Source organism: Helianthus annuus, chromosome 10, assembly GCF_002127325.2.
Source record: "Helianthus annuus cultivar XRQ/B chromosome 10, HanXRQr2.0-SUNRISE, whole genome shotgun sequence".
In the NCBI taxonomy this organism is placed as follows: Eukaryota; Viridiplantae; Streptophyta; class Magnoliopsida; order Asterales; family Asteraceae; genus Helianthus; species Helianthus annuus.
The window spans coordinates 116,039,590-116,055,882 of NC_035442.2; positions in this window are offsets into that span (position 1 = coordinate 116,039,590).

The window sequence follows — 16,293 nt, forward strand, 5'->3', positions numbered from 1 at the left end:
TAACAACGAACTCATAGTGGCCGTATCGAGTGCGAAAAGCGGTTTTGGGTATATCTTCCTCTTGAATACGTAGTTGGTGATAGCCTGAGCATAGATCGATCTTCGAGAAACAAGTAGCACCTTGTAGCTGATCAAACATCAATGCGAGGCAGGGGGTAGCGATTCTTAATTGTCAACTTATTCAACTCCCGATACTCGATGCATATCCTGAACGACCCATCCTTCTTTTTGACGAAAAGGACTGGTGCGCCCCATGGAGAGGTGCTCGGGTGAATGAAGCCTTTATCAAATAATTCCTGGAGCTGACTCGAAAGTTCACGCATTTCGGACGGAGCGAGTCGATAAGGGGCTTTAGCAACAGGGTTGGCTCCAGGAATGAGGTCGATACGAAAGTCGATATCACGACTTGGCGGCAGTCCGGGAAAATCATCAGGGAATACCTGAGGGAATTCACAGACAACAGGAACATCTTTCACTTCGATCTTCTTTTTCTTTTCCTTCTCCGCTACTACAATGTTAGCCAAGAAAGCTTTGTATTCCTTGCGGAGATACTTGCTAGCTTGGACACATTACATGAGCTTGAGATCTTTCGAAGGAGTTTCACTATAAACACATAATACATCACCGTTAGCGAGGGCGAATCGAATCATCTTATCGAAGCACACAACTTCAACATGGTTTTCACGAAGAAAGTCCATGCCTACTATGATGTCAAAACTTCCGAGCTGCATCGGAATAAGGTCAATCGGAAAGATGTGATTGTTAAGTTCAAGAGTACAATCACAAAGAACGGAATTAACGACGATGGTTCTTCCGGTGGCGACTTCGACATCGAACGTCGAAGGGAGAGGAAAGCGCTTACGATTAAGGAGATTCTCGAATTCAAACGACACAAAACAGTTATGGGCTCCAGTATCAAACAAACACGTAGGATAAATACCGTTCACGAGAAACGTACCATTAACCACATTGTTTTCGGCTTGTTCTTGGTGCGCATTGATGTTGAAAGTTCTGGCACGGGCGGCTTGTTGCTGTTGCTGCTATTGTTGCTGTTGTTGAGGCTGCTCCTGCTGGGGCTCTTGTTTCACAACCCTGTTCGGGCACATGTTCGCGAAGTGGTTGGGATCACCACATGCAAAGCAGACTCTGGCGTTGGCCGCGGGTGCCTGAGCCGCTTGTTGGCCTTGAGGAGCTGGAAGTAGAGCTTGATGTGCAGTAGCTTGCGCAGGTGCTTGGCGGGAACCAGTACGGCAGTTTGCGGTGAAGTAGCCGTACATATTGCAGTGCACACAAATCGGCAGGCGATACCCACTGGGTGATGATAAGTACAGGTCGGGTAGGCAGGATGGGGGCCTGTGTATGCACGCTTTGTAGGCGGTGCATAGGTGATTGGAGCTGGTGCTGATCGGTGCTGGGGTTGCTGCTGAGCCGCTACGGCTTGAAGTGGAGCAGCAGTGGTTGTGACAGCACAGTTCTTGTTGCTGGAGCTGCTGTTGTTGTTCTTCCTCTTGTGGCGAGAGGACTTTGATGACTGCGATGTGGTGATGGTGGTGTCAGCGGTTGGTGCGGCGGTCGTAGCTTGGTGCAGGTTCTTTGAAGCTTTATCCCAAAAACCAGCTTTTACTCGCTTATCGTTGATTTCAGCGGCAAGCAAGTAAGTTTCTTCGATTGTTGCTGGCTTGGAAGCATGCACAAAATCTGCAACACAATCCGGCAGAGCGCGGATGTACTTCTTGATCGTCATGTCGGCAGTCTTCACTTAATCGGGGCAGATGATACTGAGCTGCTTGAAGCGAGCAGTGAGGGCAGCGTTGTCACCATCTTTCTGCTTGATGTGCCAGAATTCATCCTCCAGCGTTTGGCGCTCATGGGGAGGGAAGAACTCATCGAGCATAACGTTCTTTAACTCATCCCATGACAGACCATAGGCTGCATCATTTCCGCGTTTGTTCCTCTCGACCGTCCACCAGTCTAAAGCGCAGGACTGGAAGACGCCGGTAGCATTCAGAGTGCGGAGATTGTCAGGACATCCACTCTGATGCCGGGTGACCTCGATCGAGTCGAGCCATTGGAATAAAGTTGTAGGGCCTTCTTCGCCAGTGAACTCTTTCGGTCTGCATGCCTTGAACTGCTTGAAGCTGAAAGCAGCTTTTGGGGTTTCGGTCCTGGATTCTTCAGACGATTTGCTCATGTTCTCGTACAATTCACCCATGATCTGAGGCACTACCTTTGCCATTTGCTTAGTAACCATGGCAGCGAGGCGTTTATCTGCTTGCTTTCGACGAGCAGCTTGAGTAGCGCGAGATCCAGATGACGACATTGTCTGCATCAGACATCGCCACAGGACTCAACACAACATAATCGAATCTCACCTCACAAGTCTAATACTACTAAAGCTCAGGAACACGTATAATTACTTAACCACATGGTCACATAATCACTGATTTACATAAGCACAGAAGCACAGAAGCACATAAGCACGTAGGGCACAGAAACACAGAAGCACATACTCATGTAATCACAAGATGCAGTCGGAATACAGAAACCTATCATTCAAAGTCTGCGAGCGTTTAGGAATATCGATACATCGCGTAGTATAGCGTATAGTATAACATAAGAGAGTAGCGTAGCATGCGATTAACCAAAGTAGCGGTTTGTTAGCGTATTGAGATAAAGGTGCAGTGTGAGTCATGTGTGCCGATCAAAGCGAAAGGCGAAAGCGAGTAAATCACCAAAAATCGTAACATATAAACAGGTACATAAAATCCACAAAAATAGCAATTCTCAGAGTCGGCAGTAGCGGGCTCAGAATCGAAACATATAAAAATCGAGAAATAGATTGCCTGCGGCTATTAGACATCGACTACCCAAAGTGATTCGACTATTCACAAGGACTTTTCATGCATACTTTGGCCTTCGGGACTTGTGCTCTCGCCTCGAAGCTGGGCGATCGGCACGCATCTTTCCAGTCATATCGTGACTTCAAGTCATTGGAGTCCGTTGAGACTTTGGTGAGAGTTTGTAAAACCAAGACAGAGATCGGAACAAGTCATCAAGGTTCGGGTTTCACCCCTGACTTAACAACTTTGGTCCTGTCTGTGTTAAAGATGGATTTCACTCCTCATTCAACGCAAATTCTCGTGTTTATAGATAAAAATACAGGTCGAACAAGCAATTTAGTCGAGAGTTTGCGGTTTTCACACCTAATCTCAACCTAATCACTTGTTCATTTTCGAAAATTAGAGTGCAGTGATAGTGTAGCGTGCGCGAGGATAGCGAGAAATAGCAAGTAAGCTCGTACACTACCCTTACAGGGTATGTACAAGTCGGTCGGTTAGTTCCTAACTATAGACTAGGTCATTTCTAAGACGTCGACCCGGACTAGGTCGAGTCTTGCCTAATTCCCTATAGTTATGGCACTGACACATATCTGTCACACCCCAACCGATGGCGGAATCATCGAGGCGCGACACTGAGCGAAACAGATTGTCCAGAAGTTTCCATAACAACTATAATTTACCAATTATTTAAGCAACATGTCCCATACCATGTCATAAAAGATAATATAATTATTACAGACAAGATCTAGTCAAATTGTTCTGTTCCAACAACTCAGATTTCAAAATACAGACAATTGTTTATTTGTTTCTAGACCTTTCCTAGCCTCGATTTCACAGCAAGCTAAGCATATAAGCATCCTAATTCCGAAGCACCTGTCACATACATTAAAGTAAAAGTCAATACACATAGTGTAACGGGTGAGCATACAAGTTTAATAGATATAATAGAGTTCGAAATCGTTACGCATAACCAGTACGTACACAGTGTAAAATGAGGCATGTTAGTTATCGATATGAACCTATCGATACCAATGACTGCGGGTTGACTGCCCAAGGCAGTTTGTAATGCACACTCACCACTGTGAGCCATGTAACAAATTGTCCTTAATAACCCCTGAGTGAACAGGTGATGAGTCCAAACAAATAGTACTATCGTAGCTAAGGCAGGTAGACAGCATTCCATGTGTAAACATAACAAACAAGCATTCATTAAGTCACGTATAACATGCGGCAACGGTTAGCGTTTAAAGTATTGCATAGTGTGATTTATGTGATTTAGAATAAGTAACGTATGTAACACCCAAAAGTGCGTAAAGCAAAAAGGGATCGAGTATACTCACAGCGATTGGTGGATTGAAGGGAGCGCTAGAGAGTAAGGTTAGCCTGATCAGAACGATAGTATAACAATAAGTGACGCGTAAGACGATACAAGTGACAGTGGGTCGGACAGCAATCCGATCGAATGGTAATCCGATCGAGTAACCAGTCGTTCGGGTGACAGTCCGCTCGGATGGTCATCCGACCGGGTGACCTTTCGAGTGGATTGTTACTTCCTTTGGGAAGGATGTGTTTGTGTATGATGGCTTGTCTTTTGAAGTTTTTGTTGTAGCATTTTGAAAATATAGAAGCATCTCTACCTTTCAGGTCGGTCGATTGAACGGTTGTTCGATTGGACGATAACCCGATTGGTTGGACACTTCTGTGAGAACAAGTTCACAACAGTTTGTCACTCGACCAGATGGTAGTCCGATCGGGTGGTAATCCGTTTGTACTGAACATGTTGAAAATTGTTAAGTGCTAAAGTCTAATTGTCTCATAGTCGAGTAGTAATCCGATTGGGTGGTAATTCGATTGGACAACAATTCATTCAACGTTCAAACTTTTAATATTTAAAAAAAAATGGGTTAAGTGTGGGACCTAAAGTGCAAGCCGATCGGGTGGCAACCCGATCGGGTGGTAATCCGTTCGGACCGTAGTCCGATCGGACGACACTCCGACCTGGTCGACCTGATCCTCTTCTTCCTTGGTCATTTTGATAGTTTGTAGTTTTATCGAGACGGTGTGACAACGTGCCAATCAACAGAACCCCATCTTGACCGCAGTGACCCGGTTGAACAGGAATCACCCAAGTTCAACCAGTTAACCGGTTCAAGGCGGCTGTTCTTGGTTAACTCGAAATCGGTGTTCTCGCGGATAGAATCTAGATCTTGAACCAACACAACCACAATAATGAGTGGAAGGTTAGTCCGAGCTCCGATTCTATCGGTCTTGAGTGCATTGAGTGTAAAAGAGTTGAAAGAAAGTTGGAAAACCATCTTCCAATCCCTTTCATCGTGAATATGTTTAGATCTATGAAAGATCTCTGTTTATTTCTGTGGAACTCGTTCAGATCTAAGTTGTTTTTAGTGGATTGAGGCTAACACATGAAGTTCTCAAGAACACCATGATGACATCATCCTGGAACACCTCAAATCTAGTGATTTCACGGTTAAAAGTTAAGATTCAAAAGATTGAAAGGTGTAGGAGTGCGTGTAGATTAAGAAAGTACAAGATTTAGGTTGAAATCTTACCGGAATCGCAAGAAATCGAAGAAAAAGTGAGGTTGGAGCGCTGGTCGGACGAGAGAGTGCAAAAGTGGTAAGTTGTGATGTTGACAGGGGTATTTATAGGGATTCCCAAAAAGGAAAGGGTGGAATGTGGCTAGTCGATCGAGTTGGCAGCCCGATCGAATGGCTGGTCGATCGAGTGGTAGCTCGATCGAGCGGTTGGTCGATCGGTTGATTAGCCACTTGATTCGAGTGTTCGGCGCGACGAGTTTTTCCGTTTCGATAGCAATTGCGATCGTTGCGATGCGATAGAGTTTCCTATTCAAATTACTTTTAATCCTAACTACTATATCCAACATATAATCATCATAATTATCTTGCGTTCACGTTTGCGATTCGATTGCGATTGAGTTTCGATTAATCACCACAACATAACATAATTAAACATGCACAAGTAACACATAAGGCGCATACACACATAAAATAATATCTAGAGCGCATAATTCGGGTTGCGAGTGCGATTTCGATAAGCGATGAGCGATCAATCATGCGATAAACATCGAATAAACCTCGGTTATCAATAGATACTCCACATAATACAACTAACGTGAAGCATAAAATAGACTACCCACAAGTCAAATAAGTCAAAACAGGAATTGAGCAAGGAATGACATATCGCAATTAGCAATCTTGTCTCCCTTTGACTTCAATCTTGACTTTGACTTTGACTTTCGAAACACGGGGTGTTACAAAATGCGACATTGTTAATTACGTGGCTAAGTGCTTGACATGTTCCCAAGTGATGGCGGAGCACCAAAAACCGTATGGTAAATTGCAACCTTTAGAGGTACCAGTTTGGAAATGGGAAGACATAACCATTATAACAACCCTAAAATAAACCGACACCCTCCTAAATTTTTCGACACCCTAAAAATATATAAAATATCCCAATATGTCTTAAAATACACCCCGTATGTGAAAACCGAGCCCAAAATACGATATAACATTCTAAATTAAATAGAAACCTAAGAATTGAGTTTTTTGCGGGCCGCGTAGCCCATGGCTACGTCTTATGCAGGTCGCGACAGCAAGGCGATCAGGCGACACCCGGTGCTGCCACGTGTCATGCATCGTGTCGAAGCTAGGGTTGACTCGAACGAGCTAGGGCCTACCCTAGGGGGTCTCGCGTGCCGCGTAGCTCCTTGCTACGTCTTACGCGGGCCGCGTAAAACCCAAAATCTGGCCCTATAAAGTGGGAGCTCGGGCCTTCAGTTAACGTCGCTCAATTCTTCGATCTTTCTCTCAATTTTCACATAGTATACCTTATACTCGGGTATAATATCCCCCTAAATAACGAAGTTCTGCTCCGTTGTAAGTATCATAACCCCTGGGTACGTATTAGATACGCTACCCGATTGATCTAGGGTTCCGTAACGGCTGTCGTGGTTCTGCTCGACGTAGTCGTTGGAATGCCGTCTCGGGGAGGGTATTACTAATGTTAAAATGGGTTATTATACTAACACGTGTGCATTTGTGTAAATTATAGATAATTCTCAGGAAATCCTTACAGAAAACCTAAGACAGCAATGTGAGTAATCTCCTTTTTGTAAACAGTTTTTACAAAACCTTAAACATTTTACAATGCAATTTAGCAGTGATTGAGTATTTGTAATCCTACAATTACTGCCGGTATATTGGGGTTTTGTATAAAAATGTGAGACACGTTACCATTGGACGAAGAGTTAGCTAATGTGCAATATGACTCACCAGTCAGGATTGACAGTACTGAATGAGTAATTGGGTAGATGTAAACATTGTAATCGCTCTCAATACTGTTTAAATTAATAAAACTTTTCTTGATTGAACTGGGATTCACTCACCAGTATTTCTCACTGACAAAATGTTTTAAACGCGTTTCAGGTAACACAATGTGAAAGTCAATTAGAAGCCATCTGGACAACACTGAAGGCTTGGAAAAGTGGCTAGAAAAGTTACCTAAATAAAGAAGGCGTTTTATTTCAATAAAATGAGATTTATCCCTATAAACCAGTTTGTAATGAAAACTTGGGTTTTATCCCAATATGTTTATTTATATAAAATGTGGTATTTTACTCTGATAAAATATTTCCTAACTACGGTCCTGATGTAATTTCCGCTGCCAAATTAATAAACACCGATACCACCAACATTGTTGTTCGCAGCCGCCCGTTCCCAGGACAGATAGGGGGCGTGGGTTGCGACATAAGGTGGTATCAGAGCTAAGCCACTGATTCAGCCATAGAAGTGTTCTGCTGACACCAAAATTCAATCTGTTAGGAAATAAATTACGAAAATACGTGCATAATTGTATTTTATTGTTAAGTGTTATTTGACTATTTGTTAGTTTACAGTATGAGCGACCAAGGACCATCTGACGCGTACCTCTTCACAGCCTGCCCTCTCAGGGTACTCTGCTGATACTGAAGAAGGAATATTCGTATTTAAGGCTCAGTCTGAAGAGCCATTCCCTCAGAAAAAGAGAGGATGGTTCAGTCGGGGAGCACATGAGCGTAGAAAGCGTATGAAAAAGTTACAAGAACAGAGAGCACTAGCCGCAGCCATAGGAGAAACCGATGCCCATGCCCAGGACATGATTAATAGGATTTTAGCTAATTTCAATATCTTAGCAACCACTAGCTGACCCTAACCTGGAACAAATACTAGCACCCCAACCACCACCACCAATTCCCAACCAACCAATGGAAATAGAAAACCCTGAAAATCAAGTAGAAATGCATAACCTCAACCTGGAAGAAATACCTAGGGTACCGGCTCCAAATCTCTTAGACCCAAATTACGACCCATGGTGGGACGACAATAGGGACTATGTGCAACGTTACCCGATACACGAAGACATGCCCATGCCGAACCTAGGTGCCTACCCAGGGTTGGACCCTCTGTAACACCCCAATTTTTTAATAAATTATTTTGGTGTTAAATGTTTTAAATAATTTGCTAAGTTCTTAATAAATATGAAGGAAGTTATAAACTTAGAAGGATTATACAAGAATGACAATGAAAGCTTGTTCAGGGGCTGAATGTGTAAATTTTATAATTAAAAGAAAGGAAATTAAAACACAGTGATTGTGTGTGAGGTGTGTGGGTCGCGAGAAAGGGGCAGGATTAAGGGAAACCCTTCTCCTTCAATTCCATACAAGAACTCAAGAATTGAAGCTGAATTAGAGAAGAGATCGAATGCATGAGGCTAGATACAATTTAATCTAAGTGTATTGATCATAAGGTGAGTTCAATTTTAGGTTTTGATGCTTTTTGTTAAGTGGGTTTTGATTAATCCATGAAAATTGTATGAATTTGAGTTTATATGTGGGTTAATATCATTATGTAGAATGTGAATTATCTTTGAATTTGATTATATCAAAGGATTGAAGTAAAACCCATTTGTGCTAGTTACATGATAAGATTTTAGCAATTCTTAGATGATGAAACTTATGAGAAATTGAAAGATGAATGTATAAGTATTAGAGTTTTGGTAGATGTTCTTGATGTAGGCTAAGAAGCTAACTGAAATTGGTTGAATTGATCAAGTGTGGTGTGAATGAGTAGGTTATGCATAAAGCACAGGTACATAGTGCTTAAAATATTGTATGCACACCAAGTGTTCGATTAAATGCTTGAATGGTTAATTTTGTAAATTTTGAATTAATTAGGAAGTCTTGCATTGTATATGGAAAATGTAAAGTTAATAATTTGTGAAATGTGTTATGGAAAGCAAATGATGCGTGAATGTAATTGTTATGTAAATTAATGGCGTAATCTAAAAGGAGAATGGATTATGTATAGGGTTGTAGTTAGAAGGTAAAAATTCGTATGCAAGAACTTATGCGTTATGAACTAACTAATTTATGTGCCGTGTATGGTAGTAATGAAGCATGATGATACATATCCCATATATGCGCTAATAAACTAACGAAAGTCAAATATTGCATGATTTGAAAGCCGAACGATTGAATGTATGTAAGCTAACCGTGTTATGAATGTGACGACATGTACGGATAGGAGTCATGTCAACATGAGCACAAATATGGAAGCGCCACGGGTCGAAGGTAAAAACGGAAGCTATTTGTAAATTTGGACGCACGAGGTAAGTAATTTCCCGGACTCCCTCTTTATTAGTAAAGTGATTAATTGCAAGAAAAATGTTAGTAGATATGTCGAAACGTGATTTTGATGATAATATCAAGAAAGAGTATTAAGTGAGTGATTTTACGGAATCACTTCTTAGTGTATTAAAGTATGGATGGGTGTTAGTTTAATTAAGAATGAAATTGGAATCTAGAAAGGTTTGGATATATAGAAGTGGAGGTTTCCGCTAAGTGGACCAAACAGGTCAAAATGACGGTTATTAAATTAGGGTATGATTTGCATAAGTTATGACGACGGTATTGTAACCGGATAATGGGTATAATTCCTTTTAAGTGCACGAACCGAGAAGCGGGGAAACGGGTTAATGGGCAAAAAGACTTGGTTTGATTTATGACTAAAGGGAACAATTTTGTGTAAGGAAATTGTGCTAATAAAGTTCAATTACGTAAAATTGATTGAAATGAATAAGTTTAACGTATACCGGGAATCGGGTTCATAAACCCCATGTACGGCACTCTGGATAATGTAAAAGTTTTATAGTTATAACATTCATGTGAGTTTTGGGCATAAACATAGGAGTTGTTTATTAAAAACATGAACGGGTCGAATAATTCGTAATTGAATATTTAGCCGAAAGCTTATAGGTTAAGAAATTTCCTTAATCCAGATGTTAGATTTCGAGTCCTTATGATAGAGGACCAATTTACGGTCATGTGGGAAGAAACGGGAGGTTAAACGGACAAAAAATGAGAAAGTTATGACCAAAATTGTAAAAATTCGTTAAGCTGAAAGTTGCAGGTCTGAACCAGGTGCAAGGTTGCGCCCCCTGGCACAAGGTTGCGCCCCTGACTGATGTATTCTGTATTACACCAGAACTAGCACAAGGTTGCGCCAGATGGGTTTCTTCTTGCGCCAATTGCTGGTTCTTTCATATTTTTCGCATTCTTCAACTCCAAACTTGTGTGAAGGCTATCTAACTACGTTATATGCATTGTATAACTATATGTAAGTATGTAAGCATATACGTATAGACATGTTTATGTTTGCATGTATGTTTTCGGGTGTATGTAAATAAATGTATTAGTATACATATATGAAAGTATGTAAGTATGTATTAAATGGGATTGAATGTACACAAAGGAATAAAGTATGTATGTATGTATGTATGTATGTATGTATGTATGTATGTATGTATGTATGCATGCATGCATGCACGCACGCACGCACGCACGCACGCACGCACGCACGCACGCACGCACGCACGCACGCACGCACGCACGCATGCATGTATGTATGTATGTATGTATGTATGTATGTATGTATGTATGTATGTATGTATGTATGTATGTACGTAAGTATGTATGCATGTATGTATGTAGGTATGAAATGTGTATGAACATACATGTGTAGGTACTTATCCATGAAGTAGGATTTGTTGTGCATGAAAGAAAGGATCTTGTATATATGCTTATATATGGCTCTAACATGTTTGAATAGTCACGTTACTAATGGTGTGCCTTGAGAATGGAACAGGAATGCAGATACGTAAGTATTGGGCTTACAAAGATTGGATGCTCGGTGTAAAGAATGAACTCAAATGAATATTATATCGGAGTTGTATAAAATGATAGATTGCTAAGTGGTTATGTATATTTTTTTTGTCTTTATACTAATGAATATGATGTCACCAATTACTAACATGTCGGGTGACTGCAGGTTAGTCGGATATTCATGACGGACGAGTGATCGAGGATCGAGTTAAGATCAAGGATTGTACGGGGATGTGATCACATGTTGGAAACCATTTGTAATGTAATTTTCTTGATTAGGTATGAATAATGTATAAGATTTAAATCAAGTTGATTCGAATGGTTTATTAATAAGTTGTATGATTGTCAAGAAAAGAAATTTTATGACTCATATTTCCGCTGTGGCGATTTCGGTTAAAACGTGTTGAGGGCGTTACAACCTCTAGATCCCTATTTCGATAACGATGTATACATTAGGGAGATTTTAGAGAATCCTTACCCATTTCAGGCACCTACACCCCATACCAGGAACCCGCACCCCAGATTCCGAACCCAGTCCTAGAACCTTCACCCCCAATGAGTGCAGACAACGTACAAGAACTTAGGACATTTGGTGAAGAAATTTTAGAGAGTTGTCACACCCCCAAAAATCCACACGCGAAGTATCACCGCTCGGAGGCGTGGCTGACCAGGATCGAGCCAACAATCATATTGACATGTAAATAATAAGTATAAGTGAATGTCATTCAAACCAACCAATATGAAAGGTGTTCAAAACTTAAGTATAATATCACTGTTTAGCGGAAGCGTATAAATAAAACCCAACATAAGTAAAGTACGTAATGTCATAAAGTGTTTATCAAACGTTCACAATCCATGCCCACAACGACCGCGCCTCCCGTGCAAGCTCCATAGTACCTAAGGTCCTGCAAGGCATGTAACAGAGAGTCAACAACTAGTTGAGCGAGTTCACAGTTGATAGTTCAGTAATCGTAATAGTATAGTATGCCTTATGTTCGTTCATTAAACCATGTATCGTATTAGTTCGTATCGCGGCCCTCTAGGCATATATGCGAAGATTAGGGGAAATTTCCCAAGTATTCTAGACTAGGTATATTTGTATCGCAGCCCACCCGGCATGTGTGTGAAGTTTAGTGTACAGTTCGCGGCCATTCTAGGCATGTGTGCGAAGATTAGTTCTATTATCGCAGCCAATCCCGGCGTGTGTGCGAAGAGAAGTATATGTATCACTAGTCTAGCAGTATTTCATCCATAACCTTCCTCTCGCGGGGACAATATCACTAAGTTCCATTAACTAGGTAAGTGCAAGCAAATCATCCAATCCCATTCCCAACCCTGGGAATCCCATGCCTTGGTAAGAGTGTGAAGTCACCTTGGTTTGCTCGGTATGCTATGTATGTGCTCACAGTTAATCAATCACGTCCTAAGGTACGCACGTATACATAATCAGTTCGTATTCACGAAGTTGGCACGTAAGTCTAATTATAATGGACAACGCTTCAATAATCACCGAGTAGCACATTGCACGTATTCATGATCATACAAGTCATGCATAATATCTAACAAAAATTAGTTAACTCAGTCAAGTTTTAACAGAAATAGTTACTGTGCAGGTTAACCAAATCGGCGAAACACCCTTTGTTTCGCCGTGAGCCCTCTTCGACGAAACTCATCCCTTTCGTCGTTCATATCCTTGGCGAAACACACTGCTGATTCGCCGGTTACCCTTGACGAATTACAAATCCTGTTTCGCCGCACATTCTGTTTCGTGGTTACTAATGTTGACGAAACACATTTGTGTTTCGTCGACCTCTTCATTTCGTGATACATCAGTTACGTCACAATATGTACATCAGTTACAGTTTGCAGAAAACCCTAATCATTGGAATAGCCGTCATCAACATCAAGCAGCAATCATACAGAAAACGTTCAGGGTACAGTCATCCTCTAATCAATACATGATTCGCAAGTTAACTAAACGTAGATAGATTCATGACCATAACACGTATTCGATCAGTATTCAATCAACAAGATTAACAAACATTAACCTGACATAACATCATTAAATCCAGTTCTACCAATCACTTATTCACATCAATCCGTCTTGTTTGTTGGGATCCCTAAATCGACATCATGTTTCGCACAAAGTCACGTAATCTATCATGCCTAACGAATCAAGATTATTCTACACATGTAAACACATCCGTTCAGAAATCAAGCATACACAAACATGTATAAAGAAACCAAAGAATCAAGAAATCGCTTAAACAAGCACACAACTAACCGAGGTGGATGGTACGAAGGTTTGATCGTTCACAAGAGCTTGGGGGTACACAGGGCTGCCGTCAAATGCAGGAGAGTTCTAGGGTTTTGTGTTTGCAAAGGTTGTAACAAATAACTAGTGGCATGAGATAAATACTTGATATAACGTGTTGGGTCGTTACTGGGCCACGGCAAATCGGGCTCGGCGAAACCCTCCCCTTTCGTCGAGATTGGGTTGACGAAACAGGTCTTGTTTCGTCGTGACGTTATTTGGCGAATCAATTTCTGTTTCGTCGGGGTTCGTTCATGAGTTGGTAGTTTAAGTGTTTTATAATAATCAACAATCACATATATGCAACAAACACAATAGTTTCATCATTATACAACGCGTACAATTACAAGTCAAACAGGTCAAACAACTAAACAGTCAAAGTCAACGTGCAATAAATGCGAAAGTGAAAGTCGGAAACTCGAGTTGTCACATTATCCCCAACTTGAAAGAAATTTCGTCCCGAAATTTAGCATGCGGTTACTGAGGAAGCTAGGTAAGTTGTATCGTTCACTGGTTTCCCTGGGGTGTCACATCATCCCCCCGTTGATTTGGAATTTCGTCCCGAAATTCTGTAGTAGCTTCAGCCTCAGTAGTAGGTGCATTGTTCTGGAATAACTGGGGATACTTGAGTTCCATTTGGTCTTCTCGTTCCCAGGTGTACTCTGGGCCACGACGGGAGTTCCAACGAACTCGAACAAGAGGTATTCTGGTGCTCTTGAGGACCTTAACATCCCAGTCCGTGATTTCAACAGGTTCCTCGATAAAATGTAACTGCTCGTCGATAGTGAGTTCCTTCAAAGGAACTATGAGGGTCTCATCTGACAGACACTTCTTCAGATTTGACACGTGAAAGACATTGTGAACTGCCCCGAGTTCTGCTGGTAGGTTCAGTCTGTAGGCCACTTTGCCTATTCTTTCTGTGATTTCGAATGGTCCGACATACCGCGGATTGAGTTTGCCTCATTTACCAAAACGAACCACACCCTTCCAGGGTGAAACTTTAAGTAAAACCCGGTCCCCGACCTGAAATTCCAAAGGCTTCCTATGCTTATCGGCGTAACTCTTTTGACGGTCGCGAGCTGCCGCCATGCGTTGTCGTATCTGTGCAATTCGTTCGGTAGCATCGACTACAAGTTCTGGACCTGTGATTTGACTATCCCCCACCTCTGCCCAACAGAGAGGTGACCGGCATTTACGTCCGTACAATGCCTCGAATGGAGCGGCTTGTATGCTGGTGGGATAACTGTTATTGTACGAGAACTCCACTAGAGGGAGATGCTTTTCCCAGCTGTTGCCGAAATCAATAACACATGCCCGAAGCATGTCTTCTAAGGTTTGAATCGTGCGCTCAGACTGCCCGTCCGTCTGAGGGTGATATGCTGTGCTCATGTCTAGCCGCGAGCCAAAAGCTTTGTGCGTTGCTTGCCATAGTTCTGATGTGAATCGTGCATCACGATCCGAAATAATAGAGATGGGCACCCCGTGCCTCGAGACCACTTCGTTCAAGTAGATGTCTGCTAATGTGGAGTACTTGTCCGTTTCTTTAATTGCCAAGAAGTGTGCAGACTTTGTGAGTCGATCCACGATCACCCAAATAGTATCGTTCCCACGCTAGGATCTAGGCAAGCCAATAACAAAATCCATGGAAATTTCCTCCCATTTCCATTGTGGTATCTTTGGTTGCTGAAGTAGGCCTGATGGTTTCTGGTATTCCGTCTTGACCCTCGCGCAGGTCAAACACTTGCCGACGTAAGTTGCTATGTGGGCCTTCATGCTTGGCCACCAATACGTTGTTCTGAGATTATGGTACATTTTATCTGAGCCTGGGTGTACCGAGTAGCGAGACTTGTGTGCTTCATCCATTACAAGTTCTCGTAAACCGCCATAAAGTGGGACCCAAATACGCCCCGTTACATAGTAGGCGCCGTCCTCCTTCTGTTCTAATCGCTGCCTTGAACCGCGTAAGGCTTCAGCCTTGACATTTACTGGTTTCAATGCTTCTACCTGAGCATCTCGTATCTGAGCAGGAAGACTAGACTGAATAGTAAGCTGCAATGCTCGTACGCGCCTAGGTGTAGTATCTTTCCGACTGAGGGCGTCAGCCACGACATTGGCTTTGCCTGGATGGTACTTGATGGCATATTCGTAGTCGTTCAGTAGTTCAACCCACCGACGTTGCCACATGTTCAATTCCTTCTGCTTGAAGATATGCTCGAGACTCCTATGATCGGTGTAAATAGTGCACTTGGTACCGTATAGGTAGTGTCGCCATACCTTAAGCGCGAAAACAACAGCTCCCAGCTCTAAATCGTGCGTTGTGTAGTTCCGCTCGTGAATCTTGAGTTGACGTGACGCATAAGCAATAACTTTATCCCGCTGCATCAATACACAACCAAGCCCCTGTATCGATGCGTCACAATAGACCACAAAATCGTCCGTGCCCTCTGGCAACAAGAGGATAGGTGCACTGCAGAGTCTATCCTTTAAGTGCTGAAAAGCGGCTTCTTGGGTATTACCCCATCGATATGTGACACCCTTCTGTGTCAGTAGCGTAAGCGGCTGCGCGATCTTTGAGAAGTCTTTGATAAACCGTCTATAATAACCCGCCAAACCCAAGAATTGGCGTATTTCCGTTGGTGTACGCGGTGCAGGCCAGTTTCTGATCGAATCTACCTTGGATGGATCAACATGAATCCCATCCTTGTTTACCACATGGCCTAGAAAGTGGACTTCACGAAGCCAGAAGTCACATTTTGAAAACTTGGCGTACAATTGTTCCTTTCGAAGAAGTTCCAAGATTAGTCGTAGATGTTGTTCGTGTTCTTCCTGACTCTTGGAGTAGATCAGGATGTCGTCGATGAAAACGATGACGAACTTGTCTAGATAGGGTTTGCACACCC